The following is a 25,757-nucleotide window of genomic DNA, read 5'->3' as shown; positions in this document are numbered from 1 at the left end:
GTGACTGCCTGTAGGTGCATGTTCACATGATCAAACTGCTTGCATGAAATGAATGCATTAAAATCAATTGAGCAACAATTTGACTATATGCAGTAGAAAGTGAAAACATTCACAATCACAGTAAACGTCCAATTTTCTGTATGGCTTATGTTAGGCTCTAGCACTTTCTATATCATTCTTTTATAACAAAGCATATGTACATTAAACTGTACCTTTAAATGAATTTTTGGGATCAGAGTCAGCATTCACTGTGCAATAAAAGTCAAGTGCAAATCGCTTCCAAAGCAATTTTTTTTAAATTCGTTTTTGTGTACTAATTGGATGCAATAAAGGGTATGTTTAAAACTGACCTACAGGAAAACAGCCAAATATGCAGATGGGATGAAATAAGAGGGTTATTTTACCTAAAAATTGATTTATATTTCTGTTCATCCAGTTCTACAATTTACACAGCTCTGCCACGCATCACAGCCCTGTCTGACAGGTCATGGGGCCTGATTTTTCTATTCTAAAAACCTTCTGTGTGCAGCAGCTCCCCCCAATACTTACTGAGCTCATCTCAATCAAAGATATCCACTAGTCCCTTGGCCATCCACCCTCTCCCTCCTGATTGGCTGAGACACAGCAGCGGCACCATTGGCTCCCACTTGCTGTCAATCAAACTCAGTTAGCCATTCAGGATACTGAGGGGACAGGGCCGAACGGTTTCTGAATGGATACACAGAGCTGCAGCTTGGCTCGGGTGCTCCATAGTTTGCTGTGGGGGCACTTAACAGGAGGGAGGGGCCAGGAGCTATAGTCAGGGACCAGGAAGAGGAGGATCGGGGCTGCCCTGTGCAAAACCACTGCACAGAGCAGCTAAGTATAACACGTTTGCTATTTTATTAGAACAAAAACAAGACTTTATAATGACTTTAACAACTAGGCGTCCATGCTATAGCCGAAAGCACGGACGCTAATTGACGGGAGGCTGTCCCTGGACGTCCTCCTGTACTTCTGCAAAGCACGCTCCTGCGGGCGTGCATCGGGGAAGTTCTGTGCTGTCCATGTCCCCTGGACACAGCCAGTCACAGATGGCTGTAAATGGCCAATCACAACGGCTGTTTACAGCGTGATTGTCGTGTCCAATGAGAGATGATCTCATATGTAAACATATGAAATTATATCTCATCGTCGGCTCTCACTCCTCACACAGAGAAGACAGCGTGTGAGTAGGGAGAGATGAACGGCTGCAGTGGCCGTGATAAAAAAAAAAAAAAGGAAAATAAAGTGCCCAAAGTAAATGTCAGTGCCATCTGTCCCCACTGCCACCTGTCCCCACTGCCACCTGTCCCCAGTGCCACCTGTCGTCAGTGCCACCTGTCGTCAGTGCCACCTGTCGTCAGTGCCATCTGTCCCCAGTGCCATCTGTCATCAGTGCCACATAGTGCCATCTGTCATCAGTGCCATATCAGTGTCACGTGTCATTAGTGCCACATATTAGTACCAGCTGTCATCAGTGCCACCTGTCAGTATCACGTGCCATCTGTTATATGTGTCACGCATCATCAATGCCACGTATCAGTGCCATCTGTCAGTGTCACGTGTCATCAGTGGCATGTATTAGTGCCATCTGTCATCAGTGCCACGTATTAGTGCCACGTATAAGTGCCATCTGTCATCAGTGCCACATATTAGTGCCATCTGTCATCAGTGTCACGTGTCATCAGTGCCACGTATTATTGGCATCTGTCATCAGTGCCACATCAGTGTCATGTGTCATCAATGCCACGTATCAGTGCCATCTGTCATCAGTGCCACGTCAGTGTCATGTGTCATTGTCCTGGTGCTCCAGGGCCTTCAAAAGTGTAATAGGTAGTCAACAAGTTAGATGTGTAATTTATGCTCCTAGAACACCTGATGGTGCTCCCTGCAGGTTGGGAATCTCTGAGTGGCTAGACTGTGGAAAAGTCCCCCACAAGTGGTATTGTAATACTGAGGAGGAGTAGCAGAATTTATTTGGAGGTGTCATCTGTGGTATACACATGCCATGTGAGAGAAATAACCTATTACAATGACAATTTTGTGGAAAAAAAAATATTCATTTTGCAAAGAATTGTGGGAAAAAATGACATCAAAAAGCTCACCATGCCTCTTACTAAATACTTTGCAATGTCTACTTTAAAAAAAAAAGGGATCATTTGGGGGGCATTTGTACTTTCCTGGCTTGTTCGGGTCTCAAGAAATGAGATAGGCCGTCAGTACATCAGATGTGATCATTTTTTTATGATTTGCACCACAGCTTGTAGACTCTCTAACTTTCACAAAGACCAAATAATATCCACTATTTGGGTTATTTTTACCAAAGATATGTAGCAGTATAAATTGTGGCCAAAATTTATGAAAAAAAAAAAAAATAATTTGCAAAATGTTATCACAGAAACAAATAAAAATGCGTTTTTTTTCCAAATTTTTGTTCTTTTTTCATTTATAGCGCAAAAAAAACCTCAGAGGTGATCAAATACCACCAAAAGAAAGCTTTATTTGAGGGAAAAAAAGGACAAAAAATGATTTGGGTACAGTGTTACATGACTGAGTGATTGCCATTCAAAGTGTGAGAGCACTAAAAGCTGAAAATTGGTCTGGGCAGGAGGGGTGTTGGTTTAAGTGCCCAGTTGTCAAGTGGTTAAGTAACTCTAATAGATTTGTTCCTCCTCCGGTCTGTGACTGGGCAGTCAGAAAAATAAAGCATCATGCTGGTAAGCTCATGCTTCTGTCACCCTGCTCTCTCCTCCTTTCAGTGTGTTTCTTATTAGCACAAGCAGCACAACTGATTGCCTCCCAGTCCTGCCCCTCCCTTTTCCATTTAAAGCGGTTCTTCACCCTAAAGGGGAAGTTCCACTAATCTGATACCTCCCCCCCTCCAGTGCCACAATCGGCACCTTTCAGGGGGGAGGGGGTGCAGTTACCTGGATAATCCAGGTATCTGCACCCACTTCCGGGCAGACCCGTTGTGTTCTGGGAAACACACAGTTCCCAGGACACAGCAGGGGACCGTAAGAGACGCGCGGCTCGCGCATGCGCAGTAGGGAACTGGGCAGTGAAGCCGTGATGCTTCACTTCCCGATTCCCTGACAGAGGATGGCGGCGGGGGCAGCAGCGAAACGAGCGATTGCTCGTCATCTGCCGCCGACATTGCTGGACCCTGGGACAGGTAAGTGTGATTTTATTAAAAGTCAGCAGCTGCAAAATTAGTAGCTGCTGGCTTTTAATATTTTTTTTTTAGGTGCAGAACCGCTTTAAGCTTTGCTCTACAGGGGCTGCAAGAGTCTCCTATCAAATCATATTCATCTACTTATACTACATTTAAACAATACATTTAACAATGGATAATTAAATACAGAGCTGCATTAACTTGTGCCTTTTATATCTGTCTGAAGTTTAGCGTTAAAGTATAATACGAACCACTGATATTAGGAGGAGGATATTTCAGAAAATGACCTGTTGATCCTGCCAGAAAACCCTCAGTTTAGCAGAATAACAGTGCAACTAGCATTTTTAGAATTTTTTAAAGTTTATCTAAAGTAGTACACCTTTATAAGATAAGTGCACTAATGTCATTTATTTTTAAACTGGTTAAACTGACTTGTGATACTACATGATTATACAATGATCGACCATAATATTATGACCAATGACAGGTAAAGTGAATAACATTGATTATCTTGTTACAATGGCATCTGAAAGTCGGTGATATATTAGGCAGAAAGTAATCATGTTGTCCCTGAAGTTGATGTGTTAAGCCGCGTACACACGGGCGGACTGTCTGGCCAACTTAGTCCGTCAGACAATCCGACGGACAGTCCGTCATACTTTCGAATGAACGGACTTGACCACACACACCACTTTTTGAGCGGACTAATACGGCGTACTAAGTCCGCCATACTATCCGCCTTACTTTTGAAATGAACGGACTCGCCCACACACGCGGAGGAAAGTCCGCTCATTTCGAGCGCGTCTCCAGGTAGGCGGGGCCCGCGAAGGAGACGTCGATGACCCCGCCGCCTGGTATGGACTTAAAGGGTAACCCCAATGCCGAAAAAAATCGGCGTGGGGGTCCCCCCCAAGTCCACAACAGACCCTTGTACGAGCATGCTACCCGGCCGGCCACGAAAGGGGGGCGAGCGAGCGCCCCCCCCTCCTAAACCGTACCAGGCCGCGTGCCCTCAACATGGGGGGGTGCCTTGGGGAAGGGGGGGCCGCGCGGCCCCCCCACCCCAAAGCACCTTGTCCCCATGTTGATGAGGACAAGGGCCTCTTCCCGACAACCCTGGCCGTTGGTTGTCGGGGTCTGCGGGCGGGGGGCTTATCGGAATCCGGGAGCCCCCTTTAATAAGGGGGCCCCGGATACCGGCCCCACACCCTATGTGAATGAGTATGGGGTACAATGTGCCCCTACCCATTCAAAAAACACAACACACGAGATAAAATACTTTATTGCACAGCTCCGGGGGTCTTTTGCTAGCGGAGGAGTCCGGCTTTCTTCCTCGCCGCCGGCCTCTTCTCCCGACTTCGGGGGTCTTGTCCCCCTCTTCGGTTCTTCTGCTGGGCCACTGCGCCTTCTTATAGCTCTTTTACAGGCCGGTCTTCTGTCGTCGCCGCCGCCGCCTTCCGTTCTTCTTCTTCTTCTCCAGGAGATGTTGCCTCGACGATCTCTCCGGCCGGAATGCCAGGGACGCACTGCGCGGCCACTTATATAGGGACAAGGGGAAGTGTCACATGGCTTTATGTCACATGGGTTGGTCACATGGGTTGATGTCACATGGGGACTATGACATCGTAAGGGGGCGGGGTCACCATGTGACACCAACCCATGTGACATAAAGCCATGTGACACCGCCCCTTGTCCCTATATAAGTGGCCGCGCAGTGCGTCCCTGGCATTCCGGCCAGAGAGATCGTCGAGGCAACATCTCCTGGAGAGGAGAAGAAGAAGAAGAAGAAGAAGAAGAACGGAAGGCGGCGGCGGCGGCGACAGAAGACCGGGCCACCACCTGTAAAAGAGCTATAAGAAGGCGCGGTGGCCCGACAGAAGAACCGAAGAGGGGGACAAGACCCCCGAAGTCGGGAGAAGAGGCCGGCGGCGAGGAAGAAAGCCGGACTCCTCCGCTAGCAAAAGAGCTACAAGAAGATAGCGGAGGAGTCCGGCGAGAAGACCCCCGAAGACGGAAGACCCCCAGAGCTGTGCAATAAAGTATTTTATCTCGTGTGTTGTGTTTTTTTTTGTACTTTTATTTTACAGGTGAATGGGTAGGGGTACATTGTACCCCATACTCATTCACATAGGGTGGGGGGCCGGTATCCGGGGGCCCCCTTATTAAAGGGGGCTCCCGGATTCCGATAAGCCCCCCACCCGCAGACCCCGACAACCAACGGCCAGGGTTGTCGGGAAGAGGCCCTTGTCCTCATCAACATGGGGACAAGGTGCTTTGGGGTGGGGGGGGCGTGCAGCCCCCCCTTCCCCAAGGCACCCCCCCATGTTGAGGGCACGCGGCCTGGTACGGCTCAGGAGGGGGGGGGGCGCTCGCTCGCCCCCCTATCCTGCTCGGCCGGGTAGCGTGCTCGGACAAGGGTCTGTTGTGGACTTGGGGGGGACCCCCACGCCGATTTTTTTCGGCGTGGGGGGTTCCCCTTTAAGTCCATACCAGGCGGCGGGGCCAGCGACGTCTCCTTCGCGGGCCCCGCCTACCTGGATACCCGCTCGAAATGAGCGGACTTTTCTCCGGGCGGGAAAAGTCCGCTCATTTCAAAAGTACGGCGGACTGGCATACACACGGGCGGATTGTCCGCCGAAATGCGAGTCTGACGGACAGTATTACGGAAATTCCGAAATACTTAGTCCGCCAGACTGCACGCTGAAAAAGTCCGCTGAAGCCCACACACGAGCGGACTGTCCGCTGAAATGTGTTTCGGCGGACTAAGTTGGCCAGACAGTCCGCCCGTGTGTACGCGGCTTCAAATGTAGAAAAAATTGGCAAGCGTAAGGACTTGAGGGACTTGGGAAAATAATAAATTACAATGGCTAGAAAACTGGGTCAGCACAAGTCTAAAACTGAAGTTCTTGTGGAATGTTCTCAGTCTGCAGTGGTCAGGACCTACCAATAGTGGTCCAAGGAAGGAAAACCAGCAAGCCAGTGGCAGGGTCATGGGCAGCCAAGGCTCGTTCGTGCAAGTGGGGAGTGAAGGCTGACCCATGTAGTCCGATCCAATAGAAGAGCTACTAAACCTAAAATTGCTAAAAAAAAACAATAAAATAGAAGTTTAGGATTAAAAAATAAAAATAAACTTACAGTACATACTCACCAGGATGGGTGCAGCATCAGTCCAGTGCTGCATCTGTCCCCTACTGCCTCTAAGACTGAGAACTGAGCGATCAGACAGCTGATTGCTCACTTCTCAGTCTTCAGGTAGCAGAGAGTAGTGACTGTCAGTGACTCTCTGTCCCTCCAGCACTCACAGGAATAATGGGCTGTGGAGGGGGGGGGGGGGGGTAAGCGGCTGCCTTAGACTCTCTACGGCATGCCTCCAGTTGAGCCAGTTGCTGGTGTGGAATCTGGGTGAATCTTGACATCAAAGTCTGGAACCCTACAGAACCTGGACCTGCTCAGTGACATCAGCATTAGCCTGCTGTCAGCTGAATATGGGTCACAGGAGTGCAGAACTAAGTGCACTTCTGTGACCCACAGGAAAAATAGGGCCAAAATAGCATTGGCCTTCATTTTCCTATAATGCTGGTTCTGATAGAAAGGTGTCGGAACACACAATGCATCACAGTTTGTTGTGTATCGGGCTGTCTACTTAACAGAGGCTGTAATTGTTTACCAGAATCTGTTCAGTGTGTTCTGATGCTGCTCATGCCGTCTTGAGAAGTTTCACACTGATTTAGTAACTATGGAATGTACTGGACAGTGGGTGGAAACCATGTAGATGAGAGCATGAATACAGCCCTGGCCAATTAGAAGGGGATGTGCCTCAATGCATGCTGGGTGACTATATTTATATTTGATGAGCACATGGGCTTCGGGTCTTCCTCTAGAGAGAGGTCCACGTGGGAATGGGCCTGCCAATGTGGCCTCAGATGGGCAACCCAAGGGCCTGAAACATTGAAGCTGAAACCCATTTTTCTCTTGCAAGCTGACTGAGGTAGGTTTAATCTGTAGGAGACCTGGGGCAAACAAGAATTCAAGCGACTCCTGTGGGTAGTGCTACACATCATGTGGATGGTCAGGTGCATGTGCAGTGTTTACCTGGGGAAGAAACGGCACCAGGATGCACTATGGGAAAACGGCAAGCCAGTGAATGCAGTAGGATGCTTTGTCTAGTGGAGTCCATTCCTCAATAGGTCAGAGCTGGTTTGCCTTTAAAAGGGGAACCTTCTCAAAACGGACCTTCAGTAATTTTTTCAACTTTCCATCAATTAAATTCTCTTCCCTTGTTGTTTTAACTTTGAATAGTAAAACATTTTTTTTCCTGCCACCTTATACAGCCCACTTCCTGTTTCTTGTCCGGTCATTAGCCTAGGCTTATGACACCATGCACAGCCCACTCTCTCTCAATCTTGTGAGATTTTGCCAAGAAGGGATGAATCATAAGAGGGCCAATGAGAGCGGCAGGTGTGCCTCTGTATGTCTGTGTAAATCCAGGAAGTGAACAGGCAGCAGCTTCAGCTGCCCACAGTTAACATGGATACAGCCAGACTTAGTGGAGGGAGATTTCTGCAGCATAGTTACATAGTAGGTGAGGTGAGGTGAGGCTATGTGTGTGATTATATGTCAGTATTACATTGTATATCCCTGTATGTTGTGGTCATTCAGGTGCTTATCTAATAGTGTTTTGAAACTATCGATGCTCCCCGCTGAGACCACCACCTGTGGAAGGAAATTCCACATCCTTGCTGCCCTTACAGTAAAAAAAAAAGAAGAATTCCAAGACCCATGGAGTCATTAGTTCTAGGTCACCACAACCCAAGATTGATAGAAAGAACATGAAACCCCCATTCCTGGGCGGGACTTTAAAAGTGACCAAGAACAATACATTGTATCAAAAATAGTAAATTTATTACAAAAAAATATATAGAATAAAAGGCTTATGTCATCAAAGACAAAAAAGTACATCAATATTTGATAGAATTTGCAGTATTCTATCAAATGTATCGATATTGATGTACTTTTTTGTCTTTGATGACGTAAGTCTTTTATTCTATACCTGTACATGTTTTTTGTAATAAATTTACTATTTTTGATACAATGTATTGTTCTTGGTCACTTTTAATGCCCCGGCCACCAATGGAGGTTTCATGTTCTCTCTTACAGTAAAGAACCCTCTACGTAGTTTAAGGTAAAACCTCTTTTCTTCTAATTTTAATGAGTAAGCATGTGTCTTTACATTAAATTGAAATCATATCCCCTCTAAAGCGTCTCTTCACCAGGGAGAATAAGTTCAGTGCTCACAACCTTTCTTCATAACTAATATCCTCCATACCCTTTTTTTAGCTTTGTTGCCTTTCTTTGTACTCGCTTCGGACTGGTGCTCAGAACTGGACAGCATACGCTAGGCGAGGCTGGACCAGAGTCTTGTAGAGTGGGAGAATTCGTTTTATCTCTGGAGTTAATCCCTTTTTTAATGCATGCCAATATTATGTTTTGTTAGCAGCAGCAGCTTGGCATTGCATGCTATTGCTGAGCCTATCATCTACTAGGACCCCCAGGTCCTTTTCCATCCTAGATTCCCCCAGAGGTTCTCCCCCCAGTGTATAGATTGCATTCATATTTTTGCCACCCAAATGCATTATTTTACATTTTTCTAAGTTAAACCTCATTTGCCATGTAGTTGCCCACCCCATTAATTTGTTCAGATCTTTTTCCACATCCTGCCCCATCCTCCTGGTCGTTTATGAACAAAATAAATAGGATTGGTAACAGCACAGAACCCTGGGGGACCCCATTACCGACCCCTGACCATTGCGAGTACTACCCATTTATCACCACCCTCTGAACTCGCCCTTGTAGCCAGTTTTCAATCCATGTACTCACCCTATGGTCCATGCCAACGGACCTTATTGTGTACAGTAAAAATTTATAGGGAACTTTGTCAAATGCTTTTTCAAAATCAAGATACACCATGACTACGGGCCTTCCTTTATCTAGATGGCAACTCCCCTCCATCGTATAAGGTTAATAGATTTGGCAAGAACGATTCTTCATGAATCCTTGCTGATTACTGCTAATGATACCGTTCCCATTACTAAAATCTTGTATATAGTCTCTGATCATCCCCTCCAAGAGCCCTTTTTAAAAAAATTGGTGCTACAATATTGGTGCTTTTTTCCAATCAGCTGGCACCATTCCAGTCAGTAGAATCACAGTATATACAGTTTCTCACAAAAGTGAGTACACCCCTCACATTTATGTAAATATTTATTATATCTTTTCATGTGACAACACTGAAGAAATTACACATGGACAAAACATTACACCCCCATCAACAATACACCTCTGTCTACCTGGATGATATTGTCATTTTTAGCACTGATTGGGAGTCCCATCTTCTCTGGGTTCAGGCGGTCATAGACTCTCCGAGGAAAGCAGGATTCACAATTAATTCTGAGAAATGTGCAGTTGGGATGGAGGAGGCCAAGTACCTAGTTTACATTGTGGGTAGGGAGCTAGTGAAACCTCAGTTAAAAAAGGTAGAAGCCATACCGAACTGGCCCTGTCCCCTAACCAAAAAGCAAGTCAGAGCATTTCTGAGCATAGTCGGTTACTACCGAAGGTTAGTCCCCAACTTTGCCACCATTGCTGCACCATTGACTGACCTATCAAAAGGCAGGAAGTTAGTATGCTGAAGAAGATTTTTAGAAGCTTAAGATGGCATTGTGCCAGCATCCGGTGCTTGTGGCTCCTAATTTTATGGGTGAGTTTGTGGTGGAGACAGATACCTCAGGTGAGGGCTTGGGGGAAGTGTTGTCTCAAGAGGTCAATGGGAAAGAGTACCCTGTAGTTTTTCTGAGTAGGAAGCGGACGACAGCAGAGAAAAACTACGCTGTGGTAGAAGAGGGAGTGTCTTGCCATCAAGTGGGCTCTGGACTCCCTACGATATTTTCTCCTAGGTAGAAGGTTTCACCTGGTGTCCGACCATGCACCATTGACCTGGATGATGCAAAACAAGCCCACCAATGTCAGGGTGACAAGTTGGTTCCTGTCTCTCCAGGAGTTTAACTTTAAGGTAGAGCACAGACCCAGGAGACAACTTCAGAATGCCGCTGCCCTCTATCGAGTCCATTGTATGGTGGCGAATGGTGCCTCCAACACCTCCGCGTTGAGGTAGGGGGGGATATGTACAGGACGCCAAGGTTGAGTCCTGAATGGGTGTTATAGAGCACCGATATTTGGGGTATTGTCCCTTTAAGGGAAGTGCGGTAGTGTTCAGCGGGTCACCCAGAATGGGTGAGGAATTAACGGGAGTAGAGTCGATCAGGAGAGGACTGACTCGCAGTCCTCTCTGTCTTAATAGAGAGTTATTTGGGACCCGGAAATTGGGAGGCTCTGAAGTGATATTCAGGTGGGAAAGAGCCTCCACCCCACAGGGATTCAGCACACAGGGGGTTAAAGGCCTCCAGGAAACAGCTAATAAAAGACAGGAAGTAGTGAGAGGTGGTGGTGAGGAGGAGGAGTAGGTGATTACACTTGATGATTTTCTTTGTGCTGAAGATAAGCTGACTTTATTTTATGCTGAACATAAGTGGACTTTGTTTTATATTTTTGTGTTGAGTGCTGAATGAAGCTTTATTTTTTATTTGCTTACAAATAAAAGCCTTTTTGTTTAAATTTTAAATGGTTTATGCACTTGATCCCGTGGAGCTATTATCCCCCAAACTTTACACCACGTACAAAGTGCAGGGCTCAGGAGGATGCTAAGTACAGAGTGCAGGGTTCAGGAGTGTGTTGTACAGAGTGCAAAGATCAGGAATTCATTTCATACAGAGTGCAAGGTTAGGGAGTGCGTTTCGTTCAGAGTGCAAGGTTCAGGAGTGTGTTTCGTTCAGAGTGCAAGGTTCAGGAATGCATTTCGTAGAGAGTCCAAGGATCAGGAATGCATTTTATACAGAGTGCAAGGTTCAGGAGTGTTGTACTGATTGCATGGTTCAGGAATGCGTTGCACAGAGTGCAAGGTTCAGGAGTGCATTGTACCGAGTGCAAAGATCATGAATGAGTTTCATTCAGAGTGCAAAGTTCAGGAGTGCGTTTTACAGAGTGCAAGGTTTCAGAGTACATTGCACAGAGTGCAAGGTTCTGGAATGCGTTGCACAGAGTGCAAGGTTCAGGAATGCGTTGCACAGAGTGCAAGGTTCAGGAATGAGTTTCATACAGAGTGCAAAGTTCAGGAATGCTTTGCACAGAGTGCAAGGTTCAGGAATTCTTTGCACAGAGTGCAAGGATCAGGAATGCGTTGCACAGAGTGCAAGGATCAGGAATGAGTTCCACACAGAGTGCAAAGTTCAAGAAAGCGTTGCACAAAGTGCCAGGATCAGGAATGCTTTGCACAGAGTGCCAAGTTCAGGAATGCATTGCACAGAGTGCCAAGTTCAGGAATGCATTGCACAGAATGTAAAGTTCAGGAATGGGTTGCACAGAGTGCCAAGTTCAGGAATGCGTTGCACAGAGTGCAAGATTAAGGAATGTGTTGCACAGAGTGCAAGCTTCAGGAATGTGTTGTACTGAATGCAAAGTTCAGGAATGCTGGTTCAGGAGTGCATTTTATACAGAGTGCAAGATTCAGGAGTGCATTTCATACAGAGTGCAAGGTTCAGGAATGCTTTTCACAGAGTGCAGGGTTCAGGAAAGCGTTGCACAGAGTGCAAGGTTCAGGAAAGCGTTGCACAGAGTGCAAGGTTCAGGAAAGCGTTGCACAGAGTGCAAGGTTCAGGAAAGAGTTGCATAGAGTGCAAGGTTCAGGAATGTGTTGTACTGAATGCAAAGTTCAGGAATGCTGGTTCAGGAGTGCATTTCATATAGAGTGCAAGGTTCAGGAATGAGTTTCATACAGAGTGCAAAGTTCAGGAATGCTTTGCATAGAGTACAAGGTTCAGGAATGTGTTGCACAGAGTGCAAGGTTCAGGAATGTGTTGCACAGTGTGCAAGGTTCAGGAATGCGTTGCACAGAGTGAAAGGTTCAGGAATTAGTTAATCTGCAAAGACACCAATTAATTTAACATAGCACACTAAATGTATCTTCCAAAATCTTGATTAGCAGCAAAAAGGAGCCGAGGCAAAAATGGCGGCATCAGATGGAGATTAAATGAGTGCAGCCATAGACATGCAGCAATGTGACTATCCATCCCGCACAGCCAGGAATTGGTGGGCAAGCCAGGGGATGTACAGCCGCAATGAAAGTAACAGTGAGTAGAGTAGTCAAATCACAGTTCTGATGTCAGGGATGGGTGGGGCCAATATGCAGAGCTCTGTTCCCTTTGTCAGACAACTCATGCGAGAGACATGGTTCGGGGACGGTTTCCTCAGTCCAGAAACTGTCCCCTGGAAATCGAGGACTTCTGGTCACTCTATTCTATGGTGACATCATACATTTTTATTTTAAAACCTCAATATTGTAGTAGCGATACAAACAATAGCTATTATTGATAATCCAATATAAGCGTACCTGAAAATAGGATTTTTATAACAGCTCACCTGTAAAATCCTTTTCTTGAAGTACATCACGGGAAACAGATCCATAGTAATTACTACATGGGTTATAGACCACCTTCAGGTGATGGACACTGGCACACCCAAGACAGGAAGTCTCCCTCTCTATATAACCCCTCCCATTACAGCAATTACCTCAGTTTTGTAGCAAAGCAATATACACATATCCCCCAAAAAAAGAGGGGAGGGACCTCTGTGTCCTGTGATGTACTTCAAGAAAAGGATTTTACAGGTAAGCTGTTATAAAAATCCTATTTTCTTAATTGTATATCACGGGATACAGAGCCATAGTAATTAATACATGGGATGTCCCAAAGCAATGCCATCTGAGGGCATGGAGAAACAAAAAATATACTGCTGCCTGAAGGGGTCGTCCTCATACCCTTTTACATCCACCTGATAGAATTTGGTAATGTATAGACCGAAGACCAAGTTGCAGCCTTGCAGGTCTGAGTCATGGATGCTTGGTGATGCACTGCCCAAGAAGCACTTACGGCTCTACAGCGGTAGAGTACGCTCTAACTTGAAAGGGAGGAACCCTTCCTTTCAAACCATAAGCTTGGATAATAACTTGCTGAATCCACTTAGAAATAGTAGACTTCAATGCTGCTTGACCCTTACTGGGACCTTCTGGTAACATAAACAAAATATCAGTTTTCCATATCTGAGCTGTCGCTTTCAAATAGACTCTGACTGCTCTCACTACATCAAGTGAGTGCAAAGATTTCTCCTGCGCAGAACTAGGTTCTGGAAAAAAAAGGTAGGTTAACATCTTTATTTAGATGAAATCCTGATACCACCTTAGGAAGAAAGGACAGCTGAGGTCGCAACACTACCCTGTCCTTATGAAGCTCCTTAGAAGAAAAGGCAGTCAACTCTGATACTCTTCTAGCTGAAGAGATAGCTATCAAAAATGTTCTTGTCAAAAGGACAAAAGGAATATGATGTATTGGTTCAAAAGGCTGATTTTTGTAACCCTGATAAAAATAAATTCAAATCCCATAGGCACAAAGGGGATCTAACTGGCAGATTTATACGCATTACCCCTTGTATAAAGGCACCAATTAGAGAATGTGAGGCAAGCGGCCTTTGAAATAACACTGACAAGGCCAAGATTTGACCCTTGATAGTACTCAAGGCCAGTTTAATTTCTACCCCTAGCTGTAGAAAACCAAGAATCCTACCTATGACATACTTCCCGGGAATAACATTTCTTAGATTCACACCAAGAGACATAAGATTTCCAGATTCTATAATAAATGACTCCGGAGGCTGGGTTAATTAGGGTAAAAATCACTGAACCTGAAAGCCCTTGATTTTCTAAAATATGGCCTTCAATAGCCAAACCGTTGAATTTAGCGTTCGTGTTGTCCCATGGCAACAATTCATTTCTTGAATTATAACGTGCAAGGGCTAAACACACCAACAAAAAGGCATAAAATCTTGAAAGAGATTAAATATTATAGGGCCAGAGTGGTATTTCTACAAGAGACGCACCAGTCGCTTCAGTTCTCCCTTGAGGATAGACTAACTGACCCAGAGGGAAGATTCCTCTTGCTAAAGGGGACGTTGTTAGGAATGGAGTGTACATTAGCGAATATATATATTGTCCGAATAGAGCTCCAATGAGCTATTTGAATGATGTCCTGGGAAGGTTGTTGGAATTCAAAAAAGGGAAAGTGATTATAGCAGGAGAACTGTACTTTTGTATGGACCAAAAACAAGACAGTACATCCCCTGTACAGGGGATGACGAACGCTCAGTTATAGGTGATAATAAAGAAATATATCATTATCAGTTAGTGGATGTGTGGAGAATACAACATCCCAGGATACGGACTTTACATTCTACTCTGCTGTGCACGGGACATATACCAGAATCGATTACTGGTTGATCGAACATAGGATGTTAGACATGGTAATATTCACAAACGTAGAAATAACCTCACTATCAGACCATGCAGCAATGACCATGATTATTAAGATACCAGAAGCCCAGAAACAGGGGTATTCATGGAGGTTAAATGAGGACCTCTTAGATAAACAAGGGGAAGAGATAATAAAAAATGAGCTAGAACAATACTTTTATTTAAACGAAACCAATGAGATTGCGGATAATACCTTGTGGGAGGCCTATATAAGGGGAATCCTGATTTTTCTTATGAGCCAGGAATAAGAAGGAAAAAATAAAAGAGAGGGAAAAATTAATAGAAAAACTATACCTATTAGAGCAAGGGCATAAAAAATATCAAAAGATCAGGCATTGTTACAAGAACTGGTAATAAAGAGGGATGAATTAAAAGAACAATTAAAACAGGAAATGAGAAAAACTTTTAATAAAATTTCAGAAGATAGATATCAATGTGGGAACAAAAATAGTAAATATTTGGCAAGGATGTTAAGGAAAAAAAAATCAAACTTTATAGAAAAAATACAAAAAAAAAAAGGGGGAAATAACTGTATTCGGACAATCAGAAAGGACAACAGGAAGTAGGAAAAAAAAAAGAATTAAAGTATACTTGAAAAAAGCTAAGACCCTCTGGATAACAGAGGAAAGAGCAATTTCTCTTGAAACACCTATAACAGCAGAGGAGATCAACCGGGCATTAAAAGAATCAGCACCAGGTAAAAGTCCAGAGCCAGACAGCTTTACGATGTTATACGTAAAATATTGACCCCAAAACTATATACATATATGAATGGACTGGGAATGAGGTATGAGATGAGTAAAGAAGCCTTACTGGCATTAAATATAATTATCCCAAAAGAAAGTAAGGATAGCATTAAGTGTTCAAACCATAGACCTATATCACTGTTAAACGCAGACATTAAACTGTTTGCGAAAGTACTAGCAACAAGCAGGGGCGTCATCAGGGGGTGGCTGGAGCCCCGAATGGGTCCCCGAAAAGCCCAGAGTCTCGGGAAGGCTCCATCAAATTGTCAGCCCCGAGCACCGCCAGCCGCTGTCGAGCAGGGACCGATCTGATCCGCAGAGTAACCTAGCAGGTCCCCGGGTCCCGCCTTCTGGAGCTATGATGGACGTCCCACTGGTCCATCATAGGCGCTGCAGGCTCCAGAAGGCAGGAATTACAACACCGCCGCTGCGTCACACTCGCACCACTTTGCTGAGATCCCCGCTCGGCGCCCGGAAAGATCATCATGGCAGCGGAGGAGCAGTCGGGTGATCTGTCAGTGACTGCGCTGGGGGCGGATGGCAGAGTGAAGAAGATCTCGGTGGCAAGGTCAGTGTATGTTAGGTAGGTGTAATTGTATGCATGTTAGGTAGGTAGGTGTATTTTAGGTAGGTCAGTGTATGTATGTAGGTCAGTGTATCTATATTAGGTAGGTCAGTGTATGTGTGTATGTATGTATGTTAGGTAGGTAGGTGTATGTAGGTGAGGCCAGTGTATGTATGTTAGGTAGGTCAGTGTATGTATGTTAAGTAGGTCAGTGTATGTAGGTGAGGTCAGTGTATGTAGGTAGGTCAGTGTATGTATGTTAGGTAGGTCAGTGTATGTAGGTGAGGTCAGTGTATGTAGGTAGGTCAGTGTATGTATGTTAGGTAGGTCAGTGCATGTATGTTAGGTGTATGCATGTCAGGTAGGTCAGTGTATGTTAGGTAGGTAGGTAGGTGTATGGTAGGTCAGTGTATGTTAGGTAGGTAGGTGTATGGTAGGTCAGTGTATGTTAGGTAGGTAGGTGTATGGTAGGTCAGTGTATGTAGGTGAGGTTAGTGTATGTAGGTGAGGTCAGTGTATGTATGTTAGGTAGGTCAGTGTATGGAGGTGAGGTCAGTGTATGTATGTTAGGTAGGTCAGTGTATGGAGGTGAGGTCAGTGTATGTATGTTAGGTAGGTCAGTGTATGTAGGTGAGGTCAGTGTATGTATGTTAGGTAGGCCAGTGTGTGTAGGTGAGGTCAGTGTATGTATGTTAGGTAGGTAGGTGTATGTAGGTGAGGTCAGTGTATGTAGGTAGGTCAGTGTATGTAGGTGAGGTCAGTGTATGTATGTTAGGTGTATGCATGTCAGGTAGGTCAGTGTATGTTAGGTGGGTAGGTAGGTAGGTGTATGGTAGGTCAGTGTATGTTAGGTAGGTAGGTGTATGTTAGGTAGGTCAGTGTATGTATGTTAGGTAGGTCAGTGTATGTATGTATGTATGTTAGTTAGGTAAGTGTATGTAGGTGAGGCCAGTGTATGTATGTTAGGTAGGTCAGTGTATGTATGTTAGGTAGGTCAGTGTATGTAGGTATGTCAGTGTATGTATGCTAGGTAGGTCAGTGTATGTAGGTGAGGTCAGTGTATGTATATTAGGTGTATGCATGTCAGGTAGGTCAGTGTATGTTGGGTAGGTAGGTAGGTGGATGGTAGGTCAGTGTATGTTAGGTAGGTAGGTGTATGTTAGGTCAGTGTATGTTAGGTAGGTAGGTGCATGGTAGGTCAGTGTATGTAGGTGAGGTCAGTGTATGTATGTTAGATAGGTCAGTGTATGTAGGTGAGGTCAGTGTATGTATGTATGTTAGGTAGGTCAGTGTATGTAGGTGAGGTCAGTGTATGTATGTTAGGTAGGTCAGTGTATGTGGATGAGGTCAGTGTATGTATGTTAGGTAGGTGTATGTAGACGAGGTCAGTGTATGTAGGTGAGGTCAGTGTGTGTATATTAGGTAGGTAGGTGTATGTAGGTGAGGTCAGTGAATGTAGGTAGGTCAGTGTATGTATGTTAGGTAGGTCAGTGTATTTATGTTAGGTAGGTCAGTGTATGTATGTTAGGTAGGTGTATGTAGGTGAGGTCAGTGTATGTATGTTAGGTAGTAGGGATGAGCCGAACACCCCCCGGTTCGGTTCGCACCAGAACTTGCGAACGACCCCCGCGTTCGGTACGAACGTTAGAACCCCATTGAAGTCTATGGGACTCGAACGTTCGAATTGGAAAGTGCTAATTTTAACGGCTAATATGCAAGATAGTGTCCTAAAAAGGGTTTGGCGACCTGCCTCCTGCCTCAGGGGACATGGGTCACTGCAAAAAAAAGTTTTAAAAACTACCGTTTTGGCGGGAGCACTGATTTTAATGACGATTAAAGTGAAAAAAAAAAAGTGAAATATTCCTTTAAATATGGTGCCTGGGGGGTGTCTGTAGTATGCCTGTGAAGTGCCACGTGTTTCCCGTGTTTAGAACAGTCCCTGCACAAAATGACATTAAACGGAAATAACACCATTTAAAACTGCTTGCGGTTTTAATGTTATATCTGGTTCCTGCAATATGGTTGAAAATCATTCAGAAAAATGGCATGGGTAGCCCTCCCTGCCCATTACCAGCCTATTTGGGTCTTGTACACATATTAAGGGGAACCCCGTACCCATATTAAAAAAAGGAAATGCGTGTGGCCCCCAGGCCCTATATACTCAGAACAGCAGTATACAGGCGGTGCAAACAAGACAGGGACTGTGTAGGTTTGTTGTGTTAAGTTGAATCTGTTTGTCATTTTCAACCGGTACATTTTTAAAGTGTAGCTCCAGTCAAAAAAAATATCTTTAAGCTTTTTGGAAAACATAGGGAAGGGTTATCACCCCTGTATAATTTGTTTTGTCGTCCATCTTTTTTCATCTCACTTGCTGCTGTCTCCTTGCGTTTGCAAGTAGGAGATGTTTGTAAGTTGGATGTTTGAAAGTAGGGGCCTGCCCTATATTATAGCGGTATGTACTGGGTACAGAGCACGCAGACAGCCCGCACTATCTCCTAACACTACTGACTGCAAGCTCTATTATTAACCACTTGTTAGCCCAATGTTTGCATAAAGTGAAAGATGAAGTTATGCTGAGTAAATAGATATCAAACATGTCACTCTTCAAAATTGCACATGCCCGTGGAATGGCGCCAAACGTCGCTACTTAAAAAATCCCCATAGGCGACGCTTTAATTTTTTTTTTACTGGTTACATGTTTTGAGTTGCAGAGGAGGTCTAGGACTAGAATTATTGCTCTCGCTCTAACATTCTCGGGGGGATACCTCACATGTGTGGCACATGCGAGCACATGGGGACATGGGCGCTTTAATTTTTATTTAATTTTTTTATTGTTCATTTTACTTTATTTATTTTAGTTTGACATTTTTTTTCCCAAAAATATATTTTTGATCACTTTTATTCCTATTACAAGAAATGTAAACATCCCTTGTAATAGGAATATGGGGTGACAGGTCCTCTTTACAGTGAAATCTGGGGGGTCAATATGACCCCACATCTCACCTCTAGGCTGGGAAGCCTGAAATAAAAAATAAAAAAAAGATTCTGGCTTTGATTGTACTGGCGAGTTGGTAGAAGCACCGGAGGGCGGTGAGGGGTGGGGGGCGTCTATGGCTGGGTATTTCAGGGTATCACCGAGTATGGCTGGGTATCTCTGAGTATGGCTGGGTATGGCAATTTATGGCAGGGTATTACAGAGTATTGGCCGGGTATTGGCGGGGTACTACAGAGTAATAGCAGGGTACTGCAGAGTATTGGGGGTACTGCAGAGTAATGGCGGGTACTGCAGAGTATTGGGGGGTACTGCAGAGTAATGGGGGTTACTGCAGAGTAATGGGGGGTACTGCAGAGTAATGGCGGGGTACTGCAGAGTAATGGCAGGGTACTGCAGAGTAATGGCAGGGTACTGCACTGCAGAGTAATGGCAGGGTACTGCACTGCAGAGTAATGGCGGGGTACTGCAGAGTAATGGCAGGGTACTGCACTGCAGAGTAATGGCGGGGTACTGCACTGCAGAGTAATGGCGGGGTACTGCACTGCAGAGTAATGGCGGGGTACTGCAGAGTAATGGCGGGGTACTGCAGAGTAATGGCAGGGTACTGCAGAGTATGCACTGGTATTGCAGAGTATTGGCAGGGAATTGAGGGGTTAAATTCGGTAAGCAGCGATGTGGGCACTGCAGATGCAGCCCACATCGCTGCTGACACCGATCTCTTTCCCCTCCGCTGTACCGATCGGTACAGAAAGGGGAGGGAGGAACAGGCGTCATAACATAACGCCGGTTTGTTTCCAAGTGATCACTCCGTCATTTGACGGAGCAATCACGTGGTAAACGGCCGCTATGGACCCGGCGGTCACGGATGCTCTCGAGTGCGCACACCTCGGGGCACGCGAGAGCAGAATTCTGGGAGGCCGTTAATTAACGGCCTCTCTGAGTTAAACAACCGCCCTGAAGCCGTTAATCGGCAATGGGCATTTGTTAAGTGGTTAAAGCTAGATCACTAGCTATATAGGTGAGGTGAATATAGTGGTGTATACTGCAGTCAGGGCACAGACAACAACCACTACACAGCAGCAAGATAGGAAATCAGCCAAAAATGATTGGTGTGTACTGTGTTGAAGGTACACAGAACACCCACTGCTTCAGATGCAAAGTAACACACTACAGGAGGCCACCTTAAAGGCGGCCTTATATAGTGTGGGGCGTGCACTACACAGCCTAAGCTATGATTGGCCACAGGCAGGATGCCTGTGGCCAATCATGGCTCTCCTCGCTGCCGGCGCTGCGATTGGCCAAGCATGCGGGGTCACAGTGCATGCTTGGCCAATCATCGGGCAGCAATGCACTGCGCCAACGCAGTGCATTGTGGTCCGCGCGCGCGTCACTCGAATTTTGACGCGAACGGCCAAAACGTTCGGAATTCGCCGAACGCACGAACAGCCAATGTTCGAGTCGAACGTACGTTCGACTCGAACACGAAGCTCATCCCTATTAGGTAGGTCAGTGTATGTAGGTAGGTCAGTGTATGTATGTTAGGTGGGTCAGTGTATGTATGTTAGGTAGGTCAGTGTATGTTAGGTGAGGTCAGTGTATGTATGTTAGGTGAGGTCAGTGTTTGTAGGTAGGTCAGTGTAAGTATGTTAAGTAGGTCAGTGTATGTTAGGTGAGGTCAGTGTATGTATGTTAGGTGAGGTCAGTGTATGTTAGGTAGGTCAGTGTATGTATGTTAGGTAGGTGTATGTAGGTGAGGTCAGTGTATGTATGTTAGGTTAGTCAGTGTATGTAGGTAGGTCAGTGTATGTATGTTAGGTAGGTCAGTGTATGTATGTATGTATGTATGTTAGTTAGGTAAGTGTATGTAGGTGAGGCCAGTGTATGTATGTTAGGTAGGTCAGTGTATGTAGGTAGGTCAGTGTGTGTATGTTAGGTAGGTGTATGTAGGTGAGGTCGGTGTATGTATGTTAGTTAGGTCAGTGTATGTATGTTAGGTGAGGTCAGTTTATGTATGTTAGGTGAGGTCAGTGTATGTATGTTAGGTGAGGTCAGTTTATGTATGTTAGGTGAGGTCAGTTTATGTATGTTAGGTGAGGTCAGTGTATGTTAGGTGAAGTCAGTGTATGTTAGGTAGGTAGGGGTATTTATGTTAGGTAGGTGTATGCATGTCAGGTAGATCAGTGTATGTAGGTGAGGTCAGTGTATGTTAGGTAGGTAGGTGTATGTATGTTATGTAGGTGTATGAATGTCAGGTAGGTCAGTGTATGTAGGGGAGGTCAGTGTATGTTAGGTAGGTAGGTGTATGCATGTCAGGTAGGTCAGTGTATGTAGGTCATGTAGGTGAGGTCAGTGTAATTGCAGTGTGTCAGGTAGCTGAGTTTAAAATTGATGGGCACTGGTAAGCCCCAGGCAGCAACCAGCAAGTGTGCTCGCCCAGCCAAATAACCCCATGCCACGACCACCCTGGACCCCCCCGGTGCCAGCATCAGACTTCGGGCTGAAGCCCCTGGTTTTTTTGCCACCTAGCAACGCCCCTGGCAACAAGGATGAAAGACCTAATGTCTAAGTTAGTTCACCCCGAACAAGTAGGTTTTGTCCCAGGCAGAGAGGGAAGGGACAACAGAGTAAGAACGCTCCTGTTGCTTCAAAAAAATAAGGCCTCATGCACACGAGACGCAGTTAAACGCGCGTTCAGATGCAGTTGGACAGTTTTTTCAACTGCCCCTGAACTCATTCAATGTTATCCTATGTGTCCATGCACACAGTCTCGTTTTTTTCCGTTTTTATGCAGTTGCGTTTAATCTCGTTTTTCCAGAAGCAAAAAAATGCGGTAAGAAGCAAAAATGTCCACGTTTCAGACACAAAACGCGGCAAAACGCGGTAAAACGCGGCAAAACGCCGCTACCGCGTTTAGCCGCGTTTGCGTTTATATGCGTTTTTAAAGGTGACCTTTTTTTTACATTAAAAATCTCAAAAATGATTGCAAATGATGAAAAACCATTAGAAAAATATTTTAAACAATTGCAAGTGCAAGTGGACAATCCACAACTTGTGGCAAGTGACATGGCAGGTGGCAAGTGACGTGGCAAGTGGACAATCCACAACTTGTGGCAAGTGACAAGGCAGGTGGCAAGTGATGTGGCAAGTGGACAATCCACAACTTGTGGCAAGTGACGTGGCAGGTGAAGTGGCAAGTGACGTGGAAAGTGGACAATCCACAACTTGTGGCAGGTGACGTGGCAAGTGACCTGGCAGGTGACGCGGCAAGTGACCTGGCATGTGACGTGGCAAGTGGACAATCCATAACTTGTGGCAGGTGACGTGGCAAGTGACGTGGCAAGTGGACAATCCACTTGTGGCAGGGGACGTGGCAAGTGACGTGGCAAGTGGACAATCCACTTGTGGCAGGGGATGTGGCAAGTGACGTGGCGAGTGGACAATCCACAACTTGTGTCAGGTGACGTGGCAAGTGGACAATCCACAACTTGTGGCAGGTGATGTGGCAAGTGATGTGGCAAGTGGACAATCCACTTGTGGCAGGTGACGTGGCAGGAGACGTGACAAGGGACGTGGCAAGTGGACAATCCACAACTTGTGGCAGGTGACGTGGCAGGTGACGTGGAAAGTGATGTGGCAAATGGACAATCCACAACTTGTGGCAGGTGATGTGGCTGGTGACGTGGCAAGTGGACAATCCACATCTTGTGGCAGGTGACGTGGCAGGTGACGTGGAAAGTGGTGTGGCAAGTGGACAATCCACAACTTGTGGCAGGTGATGTGGCTGGTGACGTGGCAAGTGGACAATCCACAACTTGTGGCAGGTGGCATGGCAGGTGACGTGGAAAGTGGACAATCCACATCTCGTGGCAAGTGACGTGGCAGGTGATGTGGCAAGTGACGTGGCAAGTAGACAATCCACAACTTGTGGCAGGTGATGTGGCAAGTGACATGGCAGGTGATGTGGCAAGTCACGTGGCAAGTGGACAATCCACAACTTGTGGCAGGTGATGTGGCTGGTGACGTGGCAAGTGGACAATCCACAGCTTGTGGCAGGTGATGTGGCAAGTGATGTGGCAAGTGGACAATCCACTTGTGGCAGGTGACGTGGCAAGGAACGTGGCAAGTGGACAATCCACAACTTGTGGCAGGTGACGTGGCAGGTGATGTGGAAAGTGATGTGGCAAGTGGACAATCCACAACTTGTGGCAGGTGATGTGGCTGGTGACGTGGCAAGTTTAAAATCCACATATTGTGGCAGGTGACGTGGCAGGTGACGTGGAAAGTGGTGTGGCAAGTGGACAATCCACAACTTGTGGCAGGTGATGTGGCTGGTGACGTGGCAAGTGGACAATCCACAACTTGTGGCAGGTGGCATGGCAGGTGATGTGGAAAGTGGACAATCCACATCTTGTGGCAAGTGACGTGGCAGGTGATGTGGCAAGTGACGTGGCAGGTGATGTGGCAAGTCACGTGGCAAGTGGACAATCCACAACTTGTGGCAGGTGATGTGGCTGGTGACGTGGCAAGTGGACAATCCACAGCTTGTGGCAGGTGATGTGGCAAGTGATGTGGCAAGTGGACAATCCACTTGTGGCAGGTGACGTGGCAGGGGACGTGGCAAGGGACGTGGCAAGTGGACAATCCACAACTTGTGGCAGGTGACGTGGAAAGTGATGTGGCAAGTGGACAATCCACAACTTGTGGCAGGTGACGTGGCAGGTGACGTGGAAAGTGGTGTGGCAAGTGGACAATCCACAACTTGTGGCAGGTGATGTGGCTGGTGACGTGGCAAGTGGACAATCCACAACTTGTGGCAGGTGGCATGGCAGGTGACGTGGAAAGTGGACAACCCACATCTTGTGGCAAGTGACGTGGCAGGTGATGTGGCAAGTGACGTGGCAAGTAGACAATCCACAACTTGTGGCAGGTGATGTGGCAAGTGACGTGACAGGTGATGTGGCAAGTGACGTGGCAAGTGGACAATCCACAACTTGTGGCAGGTGATGTGGCTGGTGACGTGGCAAGTGGACAATCCACAGCTTGTGGCAGGTGGCATGGCAGATGACGTGGAAAGTGGACAATCCACATCTCATGGCAAGTGACGTGGCAGGTGATGTGGCAAGTGACGTGGCAAGTGGACAATCCACAACTTGTGGCAGGTGACGTGGCAGGTGATGTGGCAAGTGGACAATCCCCAACTTGTGGCAAGTGATGTGGCAAGTGACGTGGCAAGTGGACAATCCAAAACTTGTGGCAGGTGACGTGGCAAGTGACGTGGCAGGTGATGTGGCAAGTCACGTGGCAAGTGGACAATCCACAACTTGTGGCAGGTGACGTGGCAGTTGGACAATCCACAACTTGTGGCAGATGACGTGGCAAGTGACGTGGCAAGTGACGTGGCAAGTGGACAATCCACAACTTGTGGCAGGTGCCGTGGCAAGTGACACGCTAAATACAAGTACACTGCAGCTCTCACAGCTGCTGCTACTCACTCTGGTCTCACAAAATTGCTGAAATAGTTAATAATACTGTTTTTTTGAGCTGGGGAGGGTCTATGATGTTAGCTTAACTAAACGCTTCTAGACGCAAACGCGGTAAATCGCGGTAAAAATCGCGGCAAAACGCGCGTTTCTAAATGCCGGTTTCAACATGTGTCCAGCAGCGTTTGCATCTGCGTCTCGTGTGCATGAAGCCTAAGAGAGGGGATCGTCCCCAGGATACTTCGGTCGATCAATGCTGAGAAGGCATTCGACAGAGTAGACTAGGAATTCATGATGAACACATTGGAAGGGATGGGAATAGGTCCAAGGATGATGCAGTGGATACAAACACTATACAAAGGACCCACGGCAACTATAAAGGTGAATGGAACATTGTCAACCCCCTTTAGAATGTATAATAGGATGAGACAGGGATGCCCCCTGTGTCCACTATTGTTTGTGCTGGTGCTGGAACCTCTTCTGGCGATGGTGCTGGGCAGCGCAGACATAGAGAGCTTCAAGGTCGGAGAAGAGGAACACAAATTAGCTGCATTTGCAGATGATATATTATTTTATATATCAAACCCTTGGGTTTCAATGCCTAATCTCTTGAAAGTCCTAAAGGAATATGGAGTCTAATTTTAAGATTAATCCTGGTAAATCAGCGATATTAAATATAAACGTGAATCCAAAAGATGAACACAGTTTACAGCAAGCAGTTCCCGTTTCCATGGAAGAAGACGGAGATAAAGTACCTAGGGATAAAATTAATGACATCTCTGGGGAAAATATATCAAGCAAACTATATCCCATTGTTGGAGCAAATAAAAATAGAAATAAAGAGAATAGCAGTACGACCCCCATCATGGATTGGCCGTATTAATGCTTTAAAGATGATAATACTACTGAGAATCATGTACAAGTTTCAGATGCTCCTCATACACATACCCCCCAGCATATTTTCGAGTCCTAACAACTTTAATTACAAATTAATATGGCAAAACAAGAAACCTAGAATTGCTTTGTTGACTTTAAAGAAAGAAAAAAGCCTAGGTGGATTAAATGTACCAGATTTCAAAAAGTACTACAAGGCGGTTCTATTAACACGGATCGTGGAGTGGGCTAAATTGAATAATGAGCAAAGATGGGTAAAGTTTGAACACACAATGGCGCATACACACTTAGGTGGAAATATATGGACACCACAATATAGGGCACTAAAAGAACATACACATGGATTAAAAAAGAAAACATACAATTACGAGATATGACACAAGAGGGGAAAATGTGTCCATTACAAGAATT

The sequence above is a fragment of the Lithobates pipiens genome, unplaced genomic scaffold, assembly GCF_037356315.1.
Source record: "Lithobates pipiens isolate NorthernLeopardFrog02 unplaced genomic scaffold, aLitPip1_a1.2 Scaffold_4, whole genome shotgun sequence".
NCBI lineage: Eukaryota > Metazoa > Chordata > Amphibia > Anura > Ranidae > Lithobates > Lithobates pipiens.
Note: the sequence above shows the minus strand (reverse complement) of the source record.